Genomic DNA, 27901 nt, shown 5'->3' on the forward strand with positions numbered 1-27901 from the left:
AATACTGCAAAACCCTGCCTCGTATGTTCCTCTCTCTCCCAAGTTTCCTGGAACATGCATAAATCTTTGGAATCAGTATATTCAATCCATTCCTGACAATCGGACTTACTTCCCGGGCCTGCCACATTCCATGACAATATTTTTAGTGGCAGGGGCCTATTGTTCGAAATATTAGTGTGGGTGGAAACATTCCCTTTATCGCTGGCCATGATCTCTGGATGTATTGGGGGGTGGCTTGTTTCTTCCCCCACATTGTGACGTGGCTCGCCAATGGAATTACTCAGATCCCCATGGTGTTCTAGGGCATTGGGCAACTCTATCTCTAGACTAATTCCGTCCACAGCCTCCCATAATACAGAATTACACTTCCTGCTTGTGTATGTGGGCAGTCAATCTACCATGTCTAGCTGACTGTACCTGTTCTGAGTTGGAAGGTAAAATTGCTGAAGGGATCTCCGGGGATGGTAGTATTGCTCGCTAACGTCCCAGTTGCCGCCCCTCCTATGGCAAATTTCCCATCCCTCGTCGTCCATGTTTGTGGTGTAGTGGGCTTGCTCCTGTCTTCTAGAGTTGGGGAATTCTCTCCATCCTCTTGCCAACCCCCCACCCAATCTCTCCGGATATGTGCCTTGTACATTAATTTCAGGGTACCTTTGGTATTGGCTTCTGGGGCGATGAAAAACTCCCCTTCTTTTGATATCTCCCCACCCGGCCGGTCTTTGTATCCGAGCCCCCCAGGTCTCATCCTCTCTATCATATACTAGAGGAGGGTAAAAAAAGGAGAGGGGTAGGGATTGAATGGTAGTCCCCTCATCCTCTGGGAACCATCCGCATATATGCAGGACGGTCCTATGGTCTTTAAAACTGACTATAACACAGTCACCATTTATGGATTTGATTGAACTACCCAACCAAGGGACCCTTCGTACCATAAGGACTGCGCTCAATATGCCTTCCGGGAGCGGTCTGTATGTGCATAGCCAATTTATCACCTTATTCTTAAGGGAGGCGGTGGATTCTTTGGAGGTAGCGTTCAATTCTGGTACCCCTACTAGAACAACAGTATATGGGGCTGCCTCTGGGGGAAGGTGTACTGGTCTAGGCTTTTTCCTCTTGCTCACACCCTCGGTCGTTAGTTCTCCAGTGTTCAATATGTTGATAGGAGCTGGGTCACTTTCCCTAACTTGCTTTGCACTAGTTGGAGGGGAAGATGGATGATTATACTGTTCTACATGATTTTTTGGAGCATTTGCCTTCGGGTGTGTGTTGTTACTTATAGACGGAGTAGGTTTTGCCTGCTGCGCTATATGTGTGGCACTTTTAACCTGATTTGTAGCCTGAGATGGTCCCTTTTTTATCACTCTGTCGGGAACCTTGGTCCCACCATTGTTAATTACTTTGAAACTGTCAGCTAGTTGGACTGTCGACTTTTCTATGGCCACTAACCTAGCTTCCATTTTTATTAGCCTTTCTTCCGGGAGGCTTAAGAGGTTTCTTATGAGGGCACCTATATCCGCGAGGGTAACGTCCTCCTCAGTGGGCTCTAGTAAATTCAAATCAGCATGAGTGCTTGTCTCCCCCGGTAAATTGAAACGCATGGCCTCAACTCTATCAATTTGCGTTTTTTTCCCTAATGTTTAAACAAGAACTGTTTAATAGCGGATACGGGGAGAGTTTTGAGGTATTCAGCTCTCGAGCACCCTTATTCTTGGTCCCTCCTCTCTTTTTCGGGATTGCTCCTTCTCTAATCCCCTTTCGCTTGTTCTCTTTTGGGCCTGCGGGGTTAACATTATCGGGGTCTGGGATGAGGTTTGTAGTAAGTATGGGGTGAGGTTGAGCAGGCGGGAGAGTTAGCATGCTAAGGTCTACAGAATCGCTAGGGTCCTTCATGCTTAACTGGGAGGTACAATTTGATATATCCAAAGTGCCGGAGGGATCACTTGTGCCGGCTACCCCCATGTCCAACACAATAAGTTCTGGGCTTAACTCAGGAGACTTTGCCTGAGCCAAGGGACCCATAGACGATCTCCTCACTCAGTCCAATTCCTGAGATATTCGCCTCTCAAGGAGCGTAATGTCCTCTATTAATAGGGACCCAGCTTTCACGAAGTAATTATCCAATGTTCCCTTTGTTACAGCTGCAGCAGCCGATGCACTTTTACTCCTTGTTTCCCTTGTCGTCATCTCTACTGGCAAACACCAACAGTAACCCTCAAAATCTAAATGAATTCCCGGGATGGACCAAGGGGGGTGGCCCAGGCCCAACCTCTCCCGTCCTCTAACGGCCTCAAACGGCCCGCCCTTTGCCCGGGCTTCGCCCCGGGCTGCGCCCCGCACGCGTCCCGCTAGCGCGTAAGGGATCAAGGGATTATATCGTGAGAGGAGGAGGAGCTGAAGGAGGGGCCGGGAAGAGTGACCAGGTGCGTTGAATAGATCTGGCAGCTACGCACCCTGGACCTCGCAGTCCCAGCAAACAGACAGCCTCCAAATGTAATCACCCTCGATAGAATGACCCAAAGGCTCCTCGGTGCAGGGAGAGTGGAAGAATGCAAATCGCCAAAGTCCGCGCCTGCGAGCGGCTCCCGCGAAGCGGGGGCCGCGAGGCGTTTTGTAGGCGGAGGAGCTGAAGGAGGGGCCGGGAAGAGTGACCAGGTGCGCTGAATAGATCTGGCAGCTACGCACCCTGGACCTCGCAGTCCCAGCAAACAGACAGCCTCCAAATGTAATCACCCTCGATAGAATGACCCAAAGGCTCCTCGGTGCAGGGAGAGTGGAAGAAAGCAAATCGCCAAAGTCTGCGCCTGCGAGCGGCCCCCACGAAGCGGGGGCCGCGAGGCGTTTTGTAGGCGGAGGAGCTGAAGGAGGGGCCGGGAAGAGTGACCAGGTGCGCTGAATAGATCTGGCAGCTACGCACCCTGGACCTCGCAGTCCCAGCAAACAGACAGCCTCCAAATGTAATCACCCTCGATAGAATGACCAAAAGGCTCCTCGGTGCAGGGAGAGTGGAAGAAAGCAAATCGCCAAAGTCCGCGCCTGCGAGCGTCTAACAGTATTACATGAGAATTAATAAGCCATCCTTACTTAGTTGACCTGTACTCATTATAAAAATAAAATTCGACTTTCATATTGTATACATTGAATAATATTTGTGGTTCAGCTGTTTATATGTAGAATGTGATTACATTAGAAACAATAAAGAGTTTATTTAATGTGTGCACTAATGTTTCATATATTTAATTTAAATGTAGTTCTTAGCCATACTTACACATGATTTTTCAAAGGATTTACTTAATGCTTTATGTAACGTGAACCTAATGTACTGATCACTCATATTCAGTGGTGTTTTGCACATTTATATTAAATGTGCACTCTTGTTAATACTTTAAATTGGCAATCTGGGCCTATCATTTTTCATGATGCATAAATAACGGTTTTCAATTTCTGCTAACATGAATTTTCTTGCAGGTATTCGTACACATTGTTAATTGGAGAATAAAAACATTATTGTACTGGTGATATAGGAAGAGCCTGAAAAGAAGATTTTGATTAAATAACATGGGGAGCCTGCGCATTAAGTGAAAGACCTATTCTCCAATGTTCAACATGGCTTGTGTGTGAGAAGTCAATGTCATTCGCATGTTCAATGTAGGATACTTGGAAACTGTTGCAGTCTACAATGTGAGAAGTGGTGAAATACAATATACCCCTGATGACGCATGCAAAGGTTTGTTGCCCAAGAAAACTCTTGTGTGTTATAACTTAATGTTCATACCATTGGAGATTCAGATTCGTCCCAGATGCCTGTCAGATGCTTTACAGATCCCTTCAGAGCCTTGCCCCTCTTGCTTAGAGCGCTTTTCCCTGGACTTTGAGAGGTTTAGATCTCTATGCTTTTCTTGATTCTTTGCTGAGTGTGGCTTAGGCTAAAACTTATTTGCCAGACCCAAGAAGACTCTTGACTGAGCTCCTGAAATGCTGACACCTCTCCTACTTTTTTCCCTTCCCTGGTACTTTTTCCCTTCATGCAAATGCCTGATTTCTGAGATTCTTTAGATTTCTAGAACCATACTTTTAACTGGAACTCTACTTTAGATGACTTGGATTTACCCGTGTATAGACAGCAAAACTTGCGACAATTCTCTGAGCATCAGATACTCCTCTTGAGCTTTTGTATTACTGTGACCAAACTGCTTGGTTTCCTACTATTGGTCCGCCTCAATAGGTTGGGCCTGCCTGTTGTTATTCTGTAACTTTATAGCGTGGTGTTAAGAGTAACCCTGGTCGAAGTTCGTGTCGTCGTCCCACGCAGAGTTCTGCGAAGTGGTATAAAACCTCTGAGAGTTACGCGGAATTCCGTAAGCACGTGGAGTTGCTGGTTCCGCCCGTTCGTGATGCGTATTTCCTGTTCACGAGGGCGTCTAGCGTGTTCGCGACACTTTTTGCGAGCTGGGGGGGGGGGGGGGGGGAAATAGCGCCCAAACGGTCGCAACAGGCGCGGCCGTCTTGTTTTTCACTTTTTTGCTATGGTTCTGGGCCTGTTTTCTATCCTCCCCCTATCTTGTCAATCCTTTGTTTCTGGAAACTTTTTTAAAATCTTTTTTATTTATTATCTATCTCCCTATTTTCCTGATTCTATATTGTGAGTTTGTTTCTATTTTTTGTGTGTTTTTCACTCTTTATCTATTACTTGCTTTTTTCATTTCTTTTGCTTACTTTTTTAATTCCTACCTTTTCTTTTCCGCCCCCCCGAGTACCAGAACCATGGCAAAGGGCAAGACACGTAGCCCCAGCCACAGCTGCGACCGCCTTCCTTGCGGTACCAAAGAGCAAAAAAACGAAGGATTTAGGCCCAGATCTCTCTACTGGGGTGAATGTATGACATTGTTCTGCATTCTGTCCATCAACTGTTGTTTTTGCATTTGTCACCCCGAGTGGGATGGGTATGCTCAGACGTGAGTCCCGTGCTCTCCATGCCACTGGAATCAAGCTATTATGGCTGAAGAGGTGTGAAACCCCGAAACCGTTCCTAGGATGCTTGTTTCCAGTCCAGGGAGGACCTGGCTTGGCAGTTCAGGCTGGACGGTTCCCATGAGGCACAGGGTCAAGACTGATTTGCATATGGCTGGGTTCAAACTGGACTGACATGGTGTGGAAAAAATGATGGATTTAGGCCCAGATCTCTGTACTGGGATGAATGTATGACATTGTTCTGCATTCTGTCCATCAACTGTTGTTTTTGCGTTCCTTGCGGAAGGCGGCGCCCAAAAAGAGTGCAGGCACGGCCCTTATTTGGAGAGGCGGAGGTGGCAGCACTTGTTTTGTTTGTGCAGCGCCACCTCCCCTTAACCCTAGCAGTAGGCCTGGGTCTGGGTACGGGCTCCGGGAGCGTCACCAGTGGTGGGGAAGGGTGCACCGGGCAATGATTCACTGCTCTGGGGTCCGGCACACCCCTAACCAGCTTATGTACCGGTGGTCTGATATCCTGGACCGGGAGCAGGACCTGCTGGACCTGCTTGGGGTTGAGGTACCGGGGCTTGGTGAGTAGCTATTTAATATTACTATTTTGTGTTCTTCTGCTCTGTGTTATATATTGCGAATATAATCTTTTTCCGAATAGCAAGAATGCTGCTGCTGACATTGCAGGTAAATTATGTTTAAAAATCTTCTGTGATTGTGATGCCACAGGTGCTTGGCGGTACTAATCTTACTTGTTTGCAACTTTGCGCTCGCTTGGGCTGTTTATGTAAGAGTTTACTTTAGAGAACTTAAGTTAGGTAATGCTGGAGAGACTCTAGTCCTTCCTTTGTCCTCCTGTCACTAGGAGATAGTGGTTGGTTGATAGGTTTAGTTACTTATTAGTATTAGTTGGTAATTTTTTAGCGGTCTGCGTGACGCATCCTCTGTTACGTCAGGTACTGCTGAGTGCTGCGTACCCCAGTCTTTAACAGAACCTTTTGTAGTTTGTTTAGTGAGTGGTAATAGGCTCAGAAGCACTAGCAGAACATCAGCTGCAACCAACCAACAATTTGGTGTATGCCAAAATGTATGCGTGTGTCCTCCATCTATGCATTTTTGAGGACTAAAATAAATGGAAATGCAGACTTAGTGAACAATTGGCCCGTCTGAAATAGGGGGGCTAGGTCAGGTGGTAGTTAGGCTTAGTTAGTATTTTGGAATCAGAATGGAATACTGGATTAGTGTTCATAAATAATAACTTGACGGTCCGCGAATTGCACCATACTACTAGTCAACCAGATTAGATAGGTACATTTTGTTGCAATTGTTGTTTCCACAAATGTTTTTTGAGCGTTTTTTAAAATATTTTATTTGTTTCACACCAATCATCAATGTTTGTCTCTTTCTTTCTTATATCTTTCATGATCAGCATCCAGGGGCAAGAAGACAGGGTCGTTCAAGTTGGCGGGAGCACCCGCACAAGATGCCGACCAGGACCGCTCCTCTGCCGAGGGCTCTGCTGCTGGGCCCAGTAAGTCCTCCTGTTGTTAATAGCAATAATTATATTTCCCTTACTGCACCTTATTTTTTCCGAACTATTATTTCTGTTTCCTAATTCTATCTTTTACCAATTCTTCTTCAATCTAGAATACATGTTTCTAAAGTTTTGTTATCCCTGCTTCTAACTGCCTCTGCCATGACTCTCTGTACTACTACTATTCTTCTGTCTGTGGCTAAGCTTGCCCAGTTGGCCACTCTTTATTTAAAAGGTTTTAAAACTCAGATTCACCAATAGCTCTAGCCACTGAGTCCAGTCCTTTGGGCTGTCCTTTTCTAGTCTTCTTAATCTTGAGGCTTTTCGACAATTCCCACCAACAAAATTCCCAACCAGATATTTTACTATTTTTGATAGGATAGGATATAATACTACTAGTCTACTCTACTCTACTACCCGATTTGTACTAGTGATGTATGTTGTATATGTATGTATTAACATTTTTTTTAAATCTTGCTACTGAAAAAGAATAAATAGGGGGTGGTGTATATGACATCTAAAAAATGTGTAATGTTTTTTCTAGGTGTACCGACACAGCCAGTAAAGAGGGAGCAGAAGATGCAGCAGCTGCAGGGGGTAAGCCAACAGCAGTGGCGGGCGGTGGTAAGTTATATTCCTTACCTATTGAGATTACAATTGCTGCAAGAGTGTACACTGTAATGTTGAGAGAGACTAAGTTGTTGTGAACAACGGTTGAAGAAGACACCCTTTACTTAGCATTAGCAATAGCATTAGCGACAGGAGTTGAGTAACTAATGGCCTCTTCAATCTGACTTCAACTCAGCTGTGAAAGTTTTATGGAGAAGACTAAGAGTCAGATCAGATGACCTTGATGGAGGGGTTGAACGAAAAGGGAAAGAAGGGTGGAAGGAGGAAGGACGGGCGAGATGTAATTTTTATGACTTGCAGAGAAGGATACACAGGATGCATGCATAGGTGGCTGATAGGAAGAAATCAGATGCATGGGTGGTTGAAGGATGGGTGGAAGGTTTAAGAAAAGATGCCTCCCTGGGTGGGTAAAACTGTATGGGTGGATAGCAAGAATCCTCCAGGGTGTTTAATGGGTCAAACTCAAAGCCATGGCAAGCAAGGAAAGAAGGACACATGGGTGGTGGTTTAAAAAAATGAATTAGTGTTTATTGTTGGTAAAACAAAGTAAGGTTTGTTGAGAGATTAAGAATAAGGATTGACATGTTTACTTTGAATGGATGGATGCCTGGATGGTATTCATCATAGATAGCATAGGTGGAGACTGTCACTGGATGAAGAGTCTTAGTTTGAAGAGAATGTCAAAGAAACCGCGCCTAAGTAGCAAAGCCAAGGAGAATAGAACAAAGTTCTATTTTCAGAATACACCCTTGACTCACAGTAGTTTGCAAACACAGCATATATATTGTGTATGTATGTTGCTATCAAGCGCCTCCATCCGACTCCGAGGCCCTCTCCCTACCTATGTTAATTTATTTTCGACTGTGTCAGCTTGCCATGGGTGGCCTATCGGCTGCATGTTATTATTTACACAATCAATCAAAACAAAGTACCTCATGTCAAAATACGATGATTGTGTAGTCAGCTCCCCCACCTGCAGACAGTAGTCAATAAAAACTAACGTGAGTCTGCGTCACAAGTATGTTTGTCTTGGGCGCAAGCTGAATGAGCTGCCATTACAATAGTCTTTTTTTTCTTCTTGATATAGCTACGCCTTCCAAAGGAAAATCTTAACCCGGACAGGAAGGAGTTAGCAGCCATGGCCTGGCACCGGAAGCTGGAGGCCATACAAACCGAATACCGGCGGCTGGTTGTTCTGGCGGAGGATGAGGAGGCAGCAGCAGCTGCAGCCTCCTCCAATGCCCTGGGCCCCAGCCATGCCGAGTGCCCTCCAGTGGTACGGCACCGCAGTCAGGCAGCCACCCACCACCGCACTACATTCAACACCGCTGCCCCCCGTGGATGCAATTGTAGGGCATTCAAGCACCGGATGCTGCTCCGAATGGCATGCTTAGAGGAGCACCTGGGTAAAGGTCCTGGTGGACAAGCAACTCAGAGCCCATCGAATCCGATAAGAAAGACCCTGTTGGACTGGCCGCTTTTTTACTCCTTTTTTGGTGGGTGGGAATTGGGCATTGGGGTTTTATTATTCACCGGACATTGGTTGGACTTTATCTTGATGGACATTGTTCGGTGTTTGGGAGAGGGGTGGGTCAGGTGTTGTGGGATTTTTTACATAGTTATTTTTGTTAGGGGATTAAATTATATTTATACTTAAACTTTACATACAAGATTAATGTTTTGTGCGGGGGTTACTATTTTATGTCACGCGGTTTCCGTGCTGCTGCAGGGCCAAAGCCAGTGTTTGATTTAAATAATCTGCCGATTTTGTAACACACAAACAGATATATGCGGTACCCCTCACGGAGTGACTTGTCCTACTAGGACTGTCAGTCTCGCCTCCTAGTCTATGCATTTTGCAACAGGAGGACTCAAGGGAGTGTGTGAATTTATTAATTAAGTTCCATTATTAATTATACCTCCCCCAAACTTCTTCCCTTACCTGTGATTAATGTTTAACTTAGGCACAGCGATGGCTGCATGGCAATGATGGTTTGTTTTTCCAAGATGCTATGGTTGCGGTGGTAGTAGTAGACACTGGCATTAGTATTTGCAAAAAAAAGAAAATGAGACAGTCAGTTGCCTGAGATAGACTCTCGGAGGAGTAGAATATAATATAATAGAATAGAATAGAAGGATTTTTTATATAGCGCATGGCTACCAGGGAGCATCCCAGCGCTGTATTGAAGTAGTAGACCGAAGTACAGTACAGTACACAAGAAGACTGCCAAACAACAATAATAATGCTGATTAGCAATGTTAAAGTAAAATAAAATATAATGGTGGCAGGGATAGCCTAGTGCAACAAGTTACAAACTGTAGTTGTGTCTAGTCACTCGACACAAGCGTAACCTTTAGCGCTGTGTAGGAGGATGATGAATCCAATCAATGTCGGCAATTAATTATGATGGATTAGGTTCCTTTGGACAAAAAGTTGACTTGCAAATATACTGAGGATGGGTGGGCGAGCAGAAGAAGATCCTCGGCCTGCCTTGAAATGTAATCAGTGTTGCTTTCACCACATTCGCCCCAGCAAGCGTGTGATCAATTATTGATGTACATTTAATTTAGTCACACCTCAATATAAATCACACAGCCTGGGGGAAGTGGGTTAGGGTTTGATGAATGGATTGGAAGGGAGGTCTGGGGAAAGGTTTGACAAAGAAAAACACTACACATGGACAAACAACAAAACACAATCTTGGCAGACAACCATCATATCCATAAATCTGTTAAGGGAGAAAAAGGAAATGCATGCATGATGATGATGATTTGATGGTTAATGATAAGTAGTACTTACTAACTAGACTAATAGACAGTACAGGGCAGCAGTATGTTTTTAATTAATATGCAATTTGCCATGCCTGTCTGCCCTCAGAGAGACCCAAATTACATACATGTTTACTTCTGTTGTACCAGGCTTACTTTTTAAAGCTAGCAAAGAAAATTAAAAAATAGCTGTAGGGATCAATTATAAGCAGAGAGCAAACAACAACAACAACAACACACAGTCGTAATGATTGAAGAGAAAAAAAAACAAATTATTTAAAAAATGATGAATGTTGATACTAAAGTGTTACTGTATGTTATCCTGGTCAAATTGGGGAGTTGCATCACGTAATTCCTCTTGGTCCTCTCTTCCATGGACGCTGCGTCCATCAATCTTGGGTGTTACTGCCTGCCTGGCGTATGTGGATTCGTAGGTGAGTGTGAGTTGTATTTCTCTGTTTAGCACAGGGTAAAGGCCGGCCTGTAAGTGCAGATAGAAAAACAAAAGGGATATTTAGAAATCAAGGAGAAAAAAAAAGCATAGATTACAGAGGAGTGCAAACACTTTTAGAGTGGCATGGCTAAATCATGTCTACTCTGTTGTCTTTTTGCAGCATTAACTTACAACAGCAACAGCACAGAGCAGGCCCACGGCGCCCACCCAACCTCCACTGAGCTTAGATTTTGACTGAGCCAGACAGAGCACACATGTCACATATACAGCAACATAGCATTTTCCAAAGTAAGTAACTAAATCAATGGCATGCACAGCTGTCAGTCATACCACCACTACTACACTTGTGACACAGACATGTAGCTCTGCTGTGGTTGTTGTTGACTTGTTTACCTTTTATGCCACTCATGGAACGCCCTGAGTTATTCCATCAATCATCTCTGATCCTATTGACTGACTGTGAAGATATTATGTCACTGTGGTCCTCATCGTGGTGTTGTTCAACTCAGTCTGCAGTGTACCGAGTGAGTCCAGGTTCCATATTCAAAAATGCAATGGATCGGCCTGCAGTAGAAGTACAATTTTGTTATTGAACAACAAGAAGGGAAACATTGACTTGAGTCCCTTTTAGTGTGTAGATTAAATAATAGTACACAATGAATTCACTTCATGCACAACAAACAACAACAACACAAACACCAATCACTCAGAGTCAGCATCCAATGCATTCCATCATTACCTGTTCCTTGTTCTCATCTTAAGTTATGGGCAGTCTCTCTCGGCTCGGAAAGGAGGATAGCTATAGTAGTCATCATGTTCCATTCCTTTTGGAGGGACTCGATCAGGCAACATTTTCTTGTACTATTCTCCATCCAATCATCCTCTGGCTTGAGGGAAATGGATTTAGGGTGAGTCAGGAGAATGGAGCAGGACTCGGAAGAGTGGACTTAAGTTAAATACACACAGCTGCAACTCCAATATGGCAATAAAAGACTAGAAGATGTTGGTGATGGATTGATGTGATTCGAAGTTTCAAACCAGAAAGACAGAGACATACACAAATAAAAGTAAATAGGGAAGAAAGAAAGAAAGTAAGAAGTTCAAAGCCTAGTTGTCAGGGAAGTATAGCTCGTCCTCAAACTCTGGTGCTTCAACCAGAAGTAGTTAATCATCTAACACATTACTTATGTCACCTAAGTCGCGGTCCTCATTTTACTGGGTTGATTCACATATTTTGTAATTCGGTGTTATAAAGTGCTGATTCATTTTGGTCATGGTTAACCTCTCCTCGTTTTTGGGCGAGAGACTGGTCCTTTTCACTGTTACGATGGCACCATTAGCACTGAAAACACACTCAGAAGAGACACTTGTGACAGGGCAAGCCAGACATCTTATTGCCAGCCTGCTGAGCACTGGCCATTTGCCCCTTTTCCAATACCATACAGCAATGGGTTTTGATCAATGTAGACCTCTGTTGGGTCATCCAGATAGGCCTGGACCATCCGCTCAATGTTCCAGGGTGCTCCACTTTGCTGGGCCTCTTTTGTCATTGCATCAGCACTGGACCTAGCAAGCCCTTGTTGGAAATACCAATCCCGTGCTGATTTTACTGGGGCTGATGCTCCGGTTCTTGCTGTTGTCGATAGTGTTGGGGAACGCTCTGAGCCAAACGCACTGCCCTCAGGCTCTGAAGTTGAACTTGACGCTGGATGCCCTGCTGCAGTACTTGTTGTGGGTTTGAGTAGCGGGACTTTAATTACCAGCCGTTCATTTACTAAGTCACTGGCTGCCTCAGCTATCCAAGTTTTGTACTGGGCAACATCCACTTCTGAAAAAGGAATTAATGTTTTAGTGTTCAGTGCCAATTTGTACTGTGGATCCAGAATTGTGGCACAAATGTAATGGTTTTCTGAATAAATGCGAGTTTGCACCCTTGTATTTTCAGCTAAGCGACGGGATAAGCTCTCCATCAACTCATAAGCTTCATATTTTTCTCCACACCTGTGTACGTTTCAGACACCTCCTTCAGCTGTTGCTCTAGCATGTGCAACAATGGGTTAGCTTGGCCCTTAGTACAGTGCTCCTTAATGACTTCACGTGTGAAGAGCTCAAAAGGAAGTAGAAATCTCTGTCAGGCATTTAACTAGGCCCCATTGGTCCATCTGTAGGGTCATGCCTTTCACAGTCGCATCCCTTATTCTTTGCATGACATAGTCATTGATTGTTCTGTACTGATCAAACGGACGATCAAACATGTAATACGTTGAGTCCCAATGTGCTGGCACCTCCTGGATGAGAGGTTTGACTGGCATTCTATGCTCACGTTGAATGATCCTTAGCTGCTTCCGGGCTTTAAAAGAATGGCTGAAATGTATGCATATTCTTCTGCAGGTGGTCAGTAAGTTGCTGACTCAGGCTTCTTTTTCCAGAAAGTCTGGAGCCGCCGAGATGACCGCAAAGCTGCAACAGCAACACCTACTTATGCCGATCAGGGAAGCAAGAGAATAACGAGCGTGTGCGTCCGGGCGTGGTTTCCTTTTATAGGAGCGACCCGCCCATGAGAGGAATCACGCTGCAAGGACGTATGCGGGGGCGTGGCCAGTTCTCCGCTGTGAGGATTACGGCTGTGGGGAAACTTGGAACCGATTATTCATACAAGGCAAAAAGAAATAAAAATAATCAAAGAAACATAATCACACAATTAGAAATAAGTAAACATAGTCACTGGAGTTCTCGTCGTTATGCAGTTTATAGCTTGAGGTTTTGGCTATTTTCGTACATCCCTTATGACAAACCCATCAGTAACGTGGTAAATAGATGGTACAGTGCATTTTACAGCAGACCTTGTGTTCAGACACACTTTTGCCAATACTGCAAAAATCGATGCGCAAGTACGTGCATCTGTCACAACTAGTGGTTAGGTTGAGAGGTGTGACAGTGCCCCACAGCCCATAACCATGACATATTCCTCTCCCGATTGCAAATTTTGCGTGTTCGACATCGCAAGCTTCACCAAACTTCCACCGGATGTCCAATGGCGCGTCCGAATAAAGTGTTCACGATCGCACCCTCTCGAGGGATCGCGCGGCCGGCTACCAAAATCTCGTGGCACACGCAAATGGATAGGAAAACTCGTCAGCGAATGCAGGGATCCCGGTAAGTCGCTACCGTGTGCACGAAAACACATTTTGAAAGCGCGAACAAGGGAAAAACTCCGCTACACCATGGATCGCTGAGTTTTAGGAAACTCTGCGTTCTACACGGTACGCGGTGTTGCCAAAAATCTGCAAACTCCGCTAGCAGAGCGGATTTTACAGCCCAGCGTTAGTTAAGAGTTATATATCTTAACTTGAACCCAAGCTATTGATTTCTGCTTCTCTTTGTGTAGCAAAATGGGTTGCACTGTTAAATTATATTGATTGATAAAATACTAACTCTCCTCACCCCTCAATGTGCATAAGAAAGGTTTATCAGATGAGGATCTATGGTAAGCGAGTGAGCCTAGAAAACACTTGATCAATGTAAAGAGGGTGCTTGTGAGCACTGTTTACTTTCAACATTTTCAGCTATATATATAGTTCGAAAGAGAGCATCCCATATGCAGAATGCCTGCGCATGAAGCGCAATTGTAGCTCCAAAGAAGGGTTAGAACGATCCACTGACGACCTCTTTCTTAGACTAGAACGCAGAGGGTATAGCACAGAAACACTATCCACAGCAAAAGCCTAAAGTATTAACATAAAAAGGGAAGATCTGCTTTTCAGTACCAAAAGTAAGAACAAGTGTAGAAACAGAAAAATCAATATCCCCAGACTAATCACAGGCTTCAATGCTTATCAAGCCAACCTGCCTAAGATACTACATAGACACCGGGGTTCAGTGCACAGCGATCCCGTCATTGGCCCTACATGCGCGAAAGCACCCCCAATAACTTTCAGAAGAGCAAAATCCATGCACCAAGAGCTTATATGCAACGCACCAGCAATTGCGAAGGAATACAACTGGCTCCAAACACAAAGAGGGTTTCACAAATGCATTAAATGCAAAGCATGTAAACACGGGGTAAACACTAGAACAGTCCAAATGCCATTCAGACGTTCCCCTTACGAGATTCGTGGCAGCTACAAATGCAAATCAGAATTTTGAATCAAGCCCTGGCACACATTTACAATGATCATAGCAAGTCAATAACTTAAATTTCAAGGCATATACATAGAAAATATGAATAATTTAATGATTTTCTTGTTGAGACTCCAGTCAACACGTGTTTCGTCGCTCGGGACAAGACACCCTCGACTTCCTCAGGGCTGGAAAACATATATAAAAAACACAGTATAGGCCCAGAGCATTCGGGCATCAGTGACACAATCTTCATCATGTGAACTATATGTGGTCCCAACTATATTCCTCAGACCGTACCATATATCCCTAATTCAGTATAAATGCAACCAGCATAGGACAGTGACATCAATAATCATGTGTCTCAACATTTTAAATGGTCATCTTAATATATACATTGATAGTGTCTAACATATCAAGCCAACCAATATTGAAGATTGCCCAAAAAGCAGCAAAAATTGGACCAATAATGATTAAAGGGAGTGAAGAAGAGTAATCATGCAACTAATAGTCACCATACAAGTGACAGTCCAAATGCATATTGTAAAAAATGCATCTACTGGGAAAGCCCAGGCCTACCTTCAAGTAAATGCATCAGTCTATGTGCCTAAAGTAAAATGAAAAAATAAGATGAAATATCGATAAATCTATAAGGTGTCGGTCCTATGAATTCTGCATCCAAATAGATGTCATCCTTAAGGTAAAAAACATACATTCTGACTGGTTATAATTCTGTCCCAGCCTGACGATGGCTGGGCAAATCACGAGTATTTCGTGTAGAGTCCTATTCTAGCATATATCTGCAAAAATATAACAAGGTCCTATTTAAAATAGTGGGGCATAACGCTCCTAATCGCAAATATTATCATAAAGCATAATGTACATGCTTTGTATTTAAGACTTGTGAAGAGAGTTTCAATCATTGCATCTACATACGCATACATTATTTTGACATTCACAGTTATCTACCATTATAAGTAAAGGTTCTATTGTTACAATCATTGTATATAAGTGGGTATATTTCATAAAAGAAGAGTCGAGCCGTCACCATTAGAATGGAGCAAACAGTGACACATATGTAGAACCATCCGATCTGAAGAAATTCCAGTGTATAAAAAGTGACCATGGGAACATATTAACTGTTTCCCAGGTAAACCAACTCTGTGCACAAGTGACCCGCGAGCTCACCAAAGTCCCATGAGTTAAACATCATCAGCTTACCAACGATGTAAGGTAAAACTCGTGCAGGTGTAAGGGCTGTAAATTTGAAAAGCCCGCGACACGCTAAAATCAAAAGTACAGAAATTCAAAGTACCTATATAATAGCAATCCAATACATCTTTAAATCCTCTATTATCTAGTAAGTCCCTACCTGTATTTGTCAGCGTTCGAGCCTACATCCGATCCCCAGCATCTCAGTAGGGCCGCAGTGTTCAGACGGTAACCGAAGTGCTTCTCTTAATGTTTGAGAAACCAAAAGACTAGTGCGTGAAGTGCGACAACAAAGATACTGATATCGGCCGCCATCTTGAGAAACTGACTTTATTTGTGTGATCTATGAGGTTAATCTCTGTTAGCCTAATCCTGTTTTTGCTGAATATATAAGTGCTCAATCAACTCACCGAAACAAATATTTACTGTGTATGACAAAGTTGGTATAAAAACACATATATTCATCGGTTTTTATAAATTTACCGTAATGTTTGAACTTAGTTGGTGCAGGCTAATGGCCTCAGTAATTTCGATACTGGCCGCCATCTTAAGTAAGTAATCTAATCTGATAACAACTATATCTGCAAAAATATTGCTGCGCCAAAATACATATATGTTGTTTTTTTTTTTTCACCAATAGCATCATTACAGTAGACATAATACAATCGAATAAGTAGCTCTCCACAGAGTTGGTTTTTGATATCTAAAATTAACAAAGTCAAAGTGAGCACGTATTGTTCAGCACATTGCCAATTATTGGGAAGAAAAATCTATTACGTTGCCAATTTGTGGGAAGAAAAAATCTATTGGGGAATAATTTGCCCCGATACTATCACAAGCCTAAAATTCTGGATATTACCAGTATTTGTCATAAACTGGAGGGGAAGAGGGGGTGATTCAATAAGTCTACAGTATGCATGTAGGAAGTCCCTTGGTATTTGGAAGCATATTAATAGAAATAGAAGGGCTTAAATATAGGAGTAAGTTATAAAGCATGTCCATAGTGAGTCCATTATTGTTTGGCTCTATGTCACACCCCATCTGAATATGTATAAAACACAGTATAAACTACAAAAAATCACTACATTTTGGAAATTCTGATAAACAGTTTTTTTTGTGTAGTCCAGATTTATACACAGAAGATTATGTCCTTAACACTTGATATTTGTCAGATAATATATGCCTGTTACAATCATATAGCAATTGACAGTCCTGATATTTTACAATATTGTCAGAGCAATCATTAAACATCTAATAAGGATCCATTGTCACATCCATGTATTATGGTCATATTGTGACTAGCTGTCTATATGTCACTGTCACTAAGTCCTGGATAGTAAGTGTTTAATCACCCAGGAAGTAGTGTGAATTACGCCAAATTTGGCAGGGAGAAAGGTGATGGTCCAGAAAGCATGCTTTTATTTAAATGGTGTAAACCCGTTCAGTAGTTTTTGAGAAATATCAAATTTTACAGATATCGATATTTGAGAATTCTAACATGTGATTGGCTGAGGGGTTACAAGCACCAGCTTGCGGCTTATTGCCTGTGAATGATTAAAATCATGAAGTGTTGACAGCCATTTTGTGATTTACTCCGTCAGCTCGCATCTCTCCGTGTAGAAGCCATCAGGTTCGTAGTTTTACCTCTGCATGGCAACTCTGGCATCTGTGTCTGTGTGAGATATGCCTTTCAGGCTGCCTCTCTTCATATCACCAGGATGGGGCTATGCCTTTAGAAGTACGTCCGTCGGCTCGGAGCTCTGTGAATCAGTCTGTCAGTACGATCCCCTACACTACACTACCCAAACACCACTGCACTACCTTAAACCCTAAATCTACCCCAGCACGATCCCCTACCCAAACACCACTGCACTACCCTAAACCCTAAAATACTACCCCCAGCACAACCTACACTACCCAAACACCACTGCATTGTTGTAAACCCTAAAACACTACCCTTAGCAGGACCCCCTACACTATGCAAACACCATTGCAGTACCCTAAATTCTAAAACACTATCCCCAGCACGATCCCCTACACTACCCAAAACACCACTAGACTACCCTAAACCCTAAAACACTACTCCCAACATGACCTACTACACTACACAAATACCACTGCACTACCCTAAACCCTAAAACACTACCCCCAGCATGACCCACTACAGTACACAAACACCACTGCAGTACCGTTAACACTAAAAGACTACTCCGTGGATGACCCCCTACACTACACAAACACCACTGCACTACCCTAAACCCTAAAACACTACTCTCAGTTTGACCCCTTACACTACCCAAACACCACTGCATTTTAGTAAACTCTAAAACACTACCTCCAGCATGATTCTTACACTACCTAAACACCACTGCACTACCTTAAACCCTAAAACGCTACCCCAGCATGAACCCCCAATCAGTACACAAACACCACTGCACTACTTTAAATACTAAAACAGTACTCGCTGCATGACTTCCCACACTACACAAACACCACTGTAGTACCCTAAATACTAAAACAAAACTCTCAGCACGACCCCCTACACTACACAAACACCACTGCACTGCCGCAAAACCTAAAACACTACTCCCAGCATGACCCCTACACTATACAAACACCACTGCACTGCCGTAAACCCTAAAACAGTACTCCCAGCATGACCCCTTACACTAACCAAACATTACTGCATTGTCACAAACTCTAAAACACTACCTCTAGCACAATTCTTACACTACCCAAACACCACTGCACTTCCTCAAACCCTAAAACTCTACCTCCAGCACGAACCCCCTACAGTACACAAACACCAGTGTACTACCCTAAAGCATAAAACAGTACCAGTCCGTCGGTTCGCAGGTCTGTGCCTGCGAGGCTTCGTGTCCCTAGCTGTACATGTGCGGGCCAATCTGTCAGGTGATAGGTGTGTCTCTGCTAGCAGGGCCGTTGGCCTAGTAGTGTCCCTTTGCGAGTTAGACCCGAGCTCTCCCTCTGCGAGACAGCATGCTAGTGTGCGTTTGCGAGCTGACGGGCCGTAGCTTTCCCTGTGCCAGCCGAGTCGACGGGCTGCAGCTCTCCCTGTGCTAGCTGGATCAGAGCTGTCACTCTGCAAACCGATATTGGGAATATAAGGCGGCTCTAAAAAGAGCCCTTGTGTTTATTAGTTGGAGCTACATATAGGTGCGGATGCACAGCTTGAAGTTATTCAGAAAAACTTGATTTCCCTGATCTGTGAAGTCTACTTCATCCCTTCTCTAGATATCAGCCATATCAAAACATTTGTTGTTGTTGTAGATTGACCCTATTCTATGGTCTCTGAGGTATGCAGACACAGCTTTGTTGACCTTCTTCCTAGATTTTTCAATCTGAGGACAACATTGGATTGACCATTTCCACTTCTGTCTTTGGCATATATTGGAATATACAAAGATAGTTTGAGGCAAAAGCAACATCAATTGTCAAAAGGTGTCTTTCATTAGCATTTCCAAACCTACACCAGTCAACGTGCCTAGGTCGTTTCCACCACAGTGCCCAATCATGAGGTCAGGGTGTTGGAGATGCAAACAGGTTTTAACCAAAGGCAACAATTGGTGCCACTTCAATCCTCTCTGTCCAAACCATTTAATGTCCACATTTTGTAAACCTAGTTCTAAGTCAATACGTCTCTGTTCTGCATACCTCTTGCACCAGAAAACATAGCTATATCCTACGATCTACACTAGCATTTTGAAGGTATGACTGGGAAGTATGGATAGATGTCTGTAGCTTATGCAGTCCGTTCGTAGAATAAGAGATATGTTTAAAGGTGGGAAACTACTCTTTTTTCTCATTCAAAACGATAACTGATTGGGAGATAAAAAGCATTGTTTTTTAAAAGTAGGGTGCACATTCGTTTTGTGGAAAAGCATCTTTGTGATTGGTTAAGAAAAAGCAGTTTAAGTGTGGAGTACATATCATAGAATAAAATTTGGTCAACTCAACCACACCTGCTACTTGCATTTGGAAGGCACTGTTCGAACTTAAAACAATCGTGAACTCTTAACCTGCACATGCCATTAAATGTTCCAGAAAATGTTGCAAAAAAATATTGTTAGGTTTAAAAAAATTAATGAACTTTTAACCTGCACATGTTGTAGAATGTTCTAGAAAGTGTGTCAATAGAATACATTGCACTTCTGACTTCTATGTGTCCTTGAATATTAAAAAAACTGTTTATATGGAAAATTCAAAAATAACCAATAGAGAGACGTTTTGCAATCTAAAAGAATCAAGGAACTATTCTAATTTGTTCTTTACATGTATTTATGTGTGGCGTAACAAAATTACATACACAACAGCACCAGGACGAGGAACAAGCAGGGAGTGGGGGGATGAGGGGAGATGGGCACAATGGCACACATGCACAATTAAGTATAGCACAACTACAGACATACCATGGCCAAAATGAAACACACCAACAAGGAGCACAAGTCACACAACCCGCCAACATCACACCACTGAACAAGCACAGAAGTGAAAACCACACTGCCTGAAAGGGAGAAGGGTAAACAAAACTTCACATGAAGGGACATCTAACACACAATTAGGCTGTCCGGTTTTAGGTTTAAACCTATAATAACTGATAAAACCCCACTGAAAGAGAAATAGCTCTCACCAGTGAAAACATACAAACACTGAAAAAACACCTGCACAACCACAAACTAAATTCAATTCAAAGAAAGGAAAAAGAGAGTGAAAGAGTCATGTTCTTTCTTCCTGAAGGGGCCAATACAATGTAACTTTGTTATACAAGCTAGCAGTAAGAAAGTCTGGACTAGCATTAGTCTGCTTGAGTTTTGTTGTTTAGGGATGCCACTAAAATATTGTTTGTTCTTTCTTTTATTTTTTGGGCAGTTTTGTGGTCTTTGGTCTAAAGATGCAGGTTTTAGAAGCATGTTTTAGGTCTTGGTAATTATTTTATAAACTGTAGAGAATCAGGAAATATCTAAATCATATTTGATATTTTGGCTGCATTTGGCTCTTTCACTGATAGGTAAAATGGCTAGTTTCACAAGAATCTCTCCTAATATGTGTCATCACATTTACCCAAAATGAATGGGTAAAATCCCTTAATACTTCAGCTCCCACTTTCTAGTGAGTCAGTATTGACAGTACACCTCAGTTTTTAAACATTCAATGCAATGTATAGTGACAAGTATATGTTAAAAGAGTGCTATCACCAAGCATCTGGGATAGTGGTTAAAACATGACACCAGACTTTTAGAAAACATGGAACACAGTGTCACTTGGAATGCTCTGCAAAAAGGTTCTTTCCAAGTTCAACAAAGATTGGAGTGATATTGTTTGTATTGCAGTGATTCAGCTACGTATATGAAAAAGTTTTGTGATGACCTGTCAAAATTGATACCTGAGCTGAAGTGCCACCCTGTAAGATATTCTTGCAACTTGTTAGATGGTATGCTGAAAGCATCCTTACAATCTTCAAAGTTAATGAGTAATGCTATTGACTTTTTAGTCCATTCTGGTGCACTGTTTTCTTATGCACAAGAACCAAAATGTAAATATTTATCATTTTGTGCTTTGTGTGGCATCAAAGAAAGAGTCATCCCAACTGTGTCCCTTAGCTGATGGTTCTCGGTCCAAGGGGCTATGAATGCTATATTATCCATGTGGCAACTGTTTTCAGATTTTTTTGCTGAGTGAGGATGTCAAAGGCAAGAAATGTGAGGATCTTTGGTCACATATTGATAGTGATGTGAAAAAGTACACTATACTGCATTCTTAGATTTTTACAGGAAAACATAACTGCTGTAGTGAACATAATAAAAAAAAATAGTCGGAAAACATCCTTGTCTGCCAAGTGTTCAGCATAATTGGTGTAGATGTGAAACATCTCCTTGAGAGTAGGCTGGGCGACACCTTTAGTGACTTTGCACTGCAACATGTTCCATGTTAGAGTGCTTGCCGCTTGGGAAGCAAAGCAATAGTCAAGAGCAATTTAGGAACTTTTATTTTACAAGGTATGAGAAATTACTTGCAATGATGCATAGAAATGTCCCTTCACCACCAAAGGCATTTGAAGTCAATGAAACCTCACTGTGGTACCGCTTCGATAACTCTGAGGGCATAAGCGCTCAGATCAGCGCAAATGTTGCAGAACCTGCCCCGAGAATCGCAATCTTCAAGTGAACCAGAATTGGCATGGAAAGCTATGTCAGTGGCCAGAGTTAACAAATTGTGTACTGGCTGTTTTGGCGTTGCCCATCTCAAGTGCCAATGTTGAGAGGGCCTTTTCACAGAAGTTTTCATGGGAAGGAAAGATCGAGCATACATGACCAAAGACTCACTGAAGAAGTATTGTATGGTGTGCTACAATAAGTAGAATTTTTAAAAATCTATTTGGACCTCATATACACTATACTTACACTGTCTATATACAATGCTCTATCAGTGCAGAAAGCAAGCAATAATAAAAGCAAAATATTCCATAAACACCAGAAAAACACTGTTTCTGTAGTTTTTAATGGCGCAACAATGTGAAACCACTGATAACCACTGTTTTTTAGGGTATTGAAATCACTTGAAAACACTGAAAAAACACCACCAGAATGTACCAAAAATAGAAACTGAAAACAGGAAACCCTACACACAATGCAGCACCCACACATAGGAAGCAGAGCACACCAACATCCAACACAATGTTGTCCAAACACAAACATTTGCACAATCGAACACAGGACACAAATGCACTCGCCTGTGGCGGATAAACATTCAAAAGCGTCAGTATGAAACAGGAACATGAGAAAGCATAAGTACAAACCCACAGTCCGGATGGGGTAGCAATTCATGTTTGGCAGGCAGCCAGAGAGTCCGTGACACACACATTGGCATACAAATGAAGACACAACACATTTGGAGACACGTGAAAATGTGGAAACTTTATTTAGAAAAGTGCGTGTCAGTACGGCCAAGAGTAGTGCCACGATATGCAGACAAATGCAGCAGCATGCCTGAATAAGGAACTTAGGAAAACGTCCATGTTCACCTCGGGGTAGTCCATCACCAACACACGTCAGTGTCAAGCAGCGTTGGTTGTCCATGCCTCAGACATGAGTCGACGCCAATGCAGCCATGCCCACTGTCATCTTGGGACATGTGACCAGATGCACAACGTGCAATGATGTGGCGGGACACGTGCAAGGGGCACATCGAGTCGTGGTTGTAGGTACCTTGTCACTCGTCAATGCACGCGAGTGCAGCTGCGTAAGCCACTATCTCTAGTGATGCTTGGCCACAATATTCGACATGTCGTCGACGTAATCCATCAGCTGACCGGGACAGATGTGCTGACTCCAACCACTGTACCCAATGTGCACCAAAGCAGAATCGGGAAGTGGGTCCATTTGCTCACAGCATACTACAACACGTGTAATCTCCCAGGCCCAGTTCTAAACATGCATGCCAAACATCCATGCATGCCATAAATGGGCATCACCATGACACTCCTGGTTGTGGGCCAACAGGGAGCGCACACACCCGTCGTAATCCATGTCAGCTACCCACACGTTGGAGAGGCACACGTCCATGCACCACTCGGATAGGCACGTGTGACATTGCAATACAGGTTGAACGCTGGTTACGTCTGCAATGCGGAATCTCAGCCGGTAAGTGATCCGCAGCACTGCCATAGGCAGTGCACCCAGGTCATGCAGCAGACGTGCGAGGTATAGGTGGACGTGAATGGAGTCGACCATGTGTTCGTCAGTGGCTCTGCTTGTAGCTGCACTGGCTTGCCGGCGTGTGTCAGTCTTGTGGATGAAATGGCACAGCTTGGTGAAATGAGCTGGGTCTGTGTGCAATGGATGCAGGGCAGGGCTGTTGTGGGAGTACGTGTGAAGGCCATTTCACGTACGCTAACTACAACGAAGGACTTTTGAGTGTGGGATGTGTACTCGTTGCTCTCAAATCGGGCAGTGCATAGTGTGGGAGACGGATGCAAATATTATTGTATCTGTCAGGGGGGGCAGGCCAATTGCAAGTTCCTTCTCGGAGCAGCAGATGTGTTAGTGCAAGATAGCTCAGACAAAGAACCTTTCATCCCTACAGTAACTTCTCCAAATGCATTCATTCAGGATGTGTACAAAGGCCGTTTGTGGATATTGTGGGATGTCTGCGACCCTGGTCATTATGGATGAGATACCCAGCATGTGGCACATGGGCGGGTTCACTGTGTGTTATGTTGCCAAAAAGCTGCTCCTCCCTCCCACGTACCCCCACACTTTTGTGCGCTGTGCTGTTGTATCCCGTGCACTCCTATGGCACACCATTGTAATGCCTATTCGCCCATGTCCTGCGGCATTCCAATCACACCGTGACACTGCCGTTTGGAGGTGGTGCATGCCACTTTACAACATCGACTGCTGCGGCCCTTGCGGCAGCCACACCAGAACACAGAGACACACCTACTGCAATTCTTGCACACGGACATGTCCGAGACACCCCATTTCCCTTGCCGGATAGGCACACCCCTGCACTGACCTGTGTACGCCGGACCAGCACACGCCGCTTGTGCATGCAGGAGGATGCGTGCGGAGCTACATGTCCAGGCTCACTGCCAACGCTGAGGTGACATGGTAACATCCACTGAAGACAGTACACAGTGATGTTGCAGGGCCCGTGGCCATCATGCTAACACAATGACCACACGGACACACTTGCTCAGATGCGGGTTCGGGGGGCGTTGGTGGTCATGGGGTTGTTGCGTTGAGTGTTGTGGCCCTCATGGGTATCCGTGTATCATGCTCATTGACTCTATGGCACCTGTGGGTTTTCCGGTGTGGCTCTTGGCTGTGTTCCCTTTCATGCTGCAGGTAGTCGTCCTGCTTAACACCAGCAGAAAGCAGGTGTAAAATCCCTTGTCCTAACACGGCTTATCACCTGAATTTGTTTCGCATCGCAGTTTATGCCTTTTGTTGTGATGTGGTTTTTCGTGTACAGAAAAATAAAAAAACTGGGCAGTGTATCTCATCAAGATTCAGCACCTGACCCACTATTCCCAATCAATATAAATACAATGAGATTTCTTCATTGATTTTGTGTGTACACTGTAAATGCACCCACTACCACAGTGCAATTCGATTCAGGATTTTAGTATTTAGAATAAATCGCAAAGGTGCAACTTGTGTGTTTTTGCACGGGAACACCTACTCTGTATCTCATTATCAGCAATTTCATGCAACTAAAGTTGAGACAAATCTAACTCACTATTCAGAAGCTGGTGCAAACTGCAGACATCACCAGTATTCCCGCGATAACTGCCCCAAAATTTAACACCATCGTGGACACCACCAAATAACAGTAATAAGAACAAGAAAGAGTCACACAGCACTTAAGTAACAACCAAAAACTTTATTGAAACATTTTTTTTCCAAACTTTATTTTTCCGTTTACGTACATATAGAGGATAAACTAAATTTAACAAACTCAACACAAAACAACAAGGTGGAAGACTCCTGTCGGGTCCATCAATGTGGACGACACCGCCTGGAAAATAAAGCACAAAATAAGGACGTGTGTAATGAGCTTATCAAAGGAGTGAGACACAGAGAAAGAGAGAAAGAAAAAGAGAGGGAAGGAAAGAAAGGGAGTGAGAAAGTGAGAAGAGAGAGAGAGTGAGAGAGATAGAAGGAAAGGAAGGAAGAAAGAGAGTGAAGAGAGGGAAGAGAGAGATAGAGAGACATGACCAAATAATTACCTGCTGCCACCGGAGTGTCGACCAGTGGGAACTCCATGTGCCCATGAAAGCTCCAGGGCCCGGTCCCGCCACCATGGCTTGGTGCACATTATGTGGACCCGCTCCACGGCCCAGCAGATCCCACACATGTCGCTAAGTCCTGAGTCATCAATTGCGTAGACCACATCAGCTTTCGGTACTGCTAACCCTGTGCAACGCAAATCAGCGCTACGTGGTGGTAGGCCACTGATGGCTATACAACCTAGGGTACGACTAACCCTGTGCAACTCAAGTACGCGCCACGTGGTGGTAGGCCCCTGACGGCCACATCAGCTTTGGGTGGCACTAACCCTGTGCAACTCAAGTCCGCGCCACGTGGTAGTAGGCCCCTGATGAACACATCAACTTTGGGTGTCACTAACCCTGTGCAACTCAAGTCCGTGCCACTTGGTGGTAGACCCCTGATGGCCACATCAGCTTTGGGTGGCACTAACCCTGTGCAAGTCAAGTCTGCGCCACGTGGTAGTATGCCCGTGATGGCCATACAGCTCAGGGTACGACTAACCCTCTGTGCAACTTTTCATGGACTCTTTATGATTGAGACCTGTGGAGTGTCCACCAGCCAGTCACCACCGGCAATAAAGGATGTGACGTTTTCGATGCATTATATTTGCGTGGTCACATGGCCTGTGACGCATGTGCCGGATGGGTGTGGTGTGTGTGCAAACCTGCCCTCAGGGAGTGGCCGTGACATGTTGACAACTAGACCACTTATATGCACACCTTATATGCGAGTATGCCTGCGACAGGTAGCTATGTGGGGGATGTGAATACGTGTTTTCTCAATGGATTTTCCATAGATAACTTTAGACAAGGCTACAGGTCAAACTGCTGAACAGAATTATGCCACATTTGGTAGGGAGAAAGGTCTTGGTCCAGAAAGCGCGCATTCTTGCGTTGAGTGAAAATATAAAAGAAAGGTCATGGGGGCAATTTAATATACCAGAGCTCTGTCTGTGCGAGATAACCCTTTCACGCTCTCTCTGCCCAACATCACCACTTCGCAACTATGTCGTTAGAAGCCAGTCCGTCGGCTCGCAGCTCTCTACCTTTGTGAGATAGTATGCTGCGGTACCTATACCTCTATGAGCTACTACACTGCTGTTCCTTTGGGAGCGGACGGCTCGTAGTACTGAGTCTGTGAGTCGAGCAGATGAGCCGCAGCTGTCCCTCTGCAAGCCTGAGTCCGAACTGTTCTTAAGTCACACTACATAAGCATTGAAAAGCCATTTTGTGATTCAGTCCGTCAGCTGGCATCTGTCCGAGGTATTTCTGAAAACATACCGGAGTTCTTTCTGTAAGAGATACCCCTTTCATGCGGCCTCTCCCCACATCAGCAGGTAACACACCCTCTTCCCAAATTACCAACATACCCCCAACAACCTTCTTGGGCCCAGAATTGTCCCTGTGATGTTGGTCATACAAGAATCTTAGTCATGTATAGATTTACATACAAAACATTTTATTTAAACAAAACAGCAACAAATAAAACTGAAGGGAGTCTGGTGCTGTGGTCGCTGCCACGAAGTTGGGGTCACTGCCATTCAGGACTCAGGACTAGGGGTGGGCGGAATTTGCGAAAGTGACTTTCGCAAATTATCGCGAAAATGTTAAAAATCTCCGCAAACACGCGGAAATATCGCGAAGATGCGGAAGTTTTTTTCCCACCTGTTCGCGGTATTTTCGGCGTGGTCGCGGCTTGCCAATTTAACCATGCGGTTGCTCGCGGGCGCGGCCATCTTGTTTTCACTCTTCTCGCGGTGCATGATCGCGAAAAGAAAGACGTGATCGCGCGACCAATGACATTACTGCGGGCGCGAACTGTCGCAAGACAGCGCAAATGGCTACCAACAATCCAACATCTCGTGGAGAACGCGACCGGATCGGGAAAACTTGTCGGCGAACGCGGGCATTCAGGTAAGGCGATTGGGCACGCGCGGGAAAGTATTATTTTACAGCGCGAGCAAGAAACAAATTATCGCTAAGCTGCGGAATGTGGAAATTTTGACATTTTCGCGCTCTCCGTGGAACGCGAAAATGTCAAATTATCGCAATTTCCGCGAGCGGAACGGAAATTTAGCCCAGGCCTACTCAGGACACAGTTCCACATGTGGGATCGGCTTGTATTGAACAGGGTTAGTAGCACCACGTGTCGCACCTTCTGTTGTACAGGGTTAGTGGCACCATGTGTCGCCAGCCTTGCATATGGAAATATGCCTGACTGATCAAAGAGAGTCTGGTGCTGTGGTCGCTGCCACGAAGTTGGGGTCACTGCCATTCAGGACTCAGGACATAGTTCCACATGTGTGATCGGCTTGTGTTGAACAGGGATAGTGGCACCATGTGTCGCGGCTTGTGTTGAACAGGGTTAGTGTCACCACATGTCCAAAATTCGAATTGCGAGCTCTGCTGCCCGCAGTGTAGACTGTTATTGAGT

The sequence above is a fragment of the Triturus cristatus genome, chromosome 9, assembly GCF_964204655.1.
Source record: "Triturus cristatus chromosome 9, aTriCri1.1, whole genome shotgun sequence".
Lineage (NCBI taxonomy): Eukaryota > Metazoa > Chordata > Amphibia > Caudata > Salamandridae > Triturus > Triturus cristatus.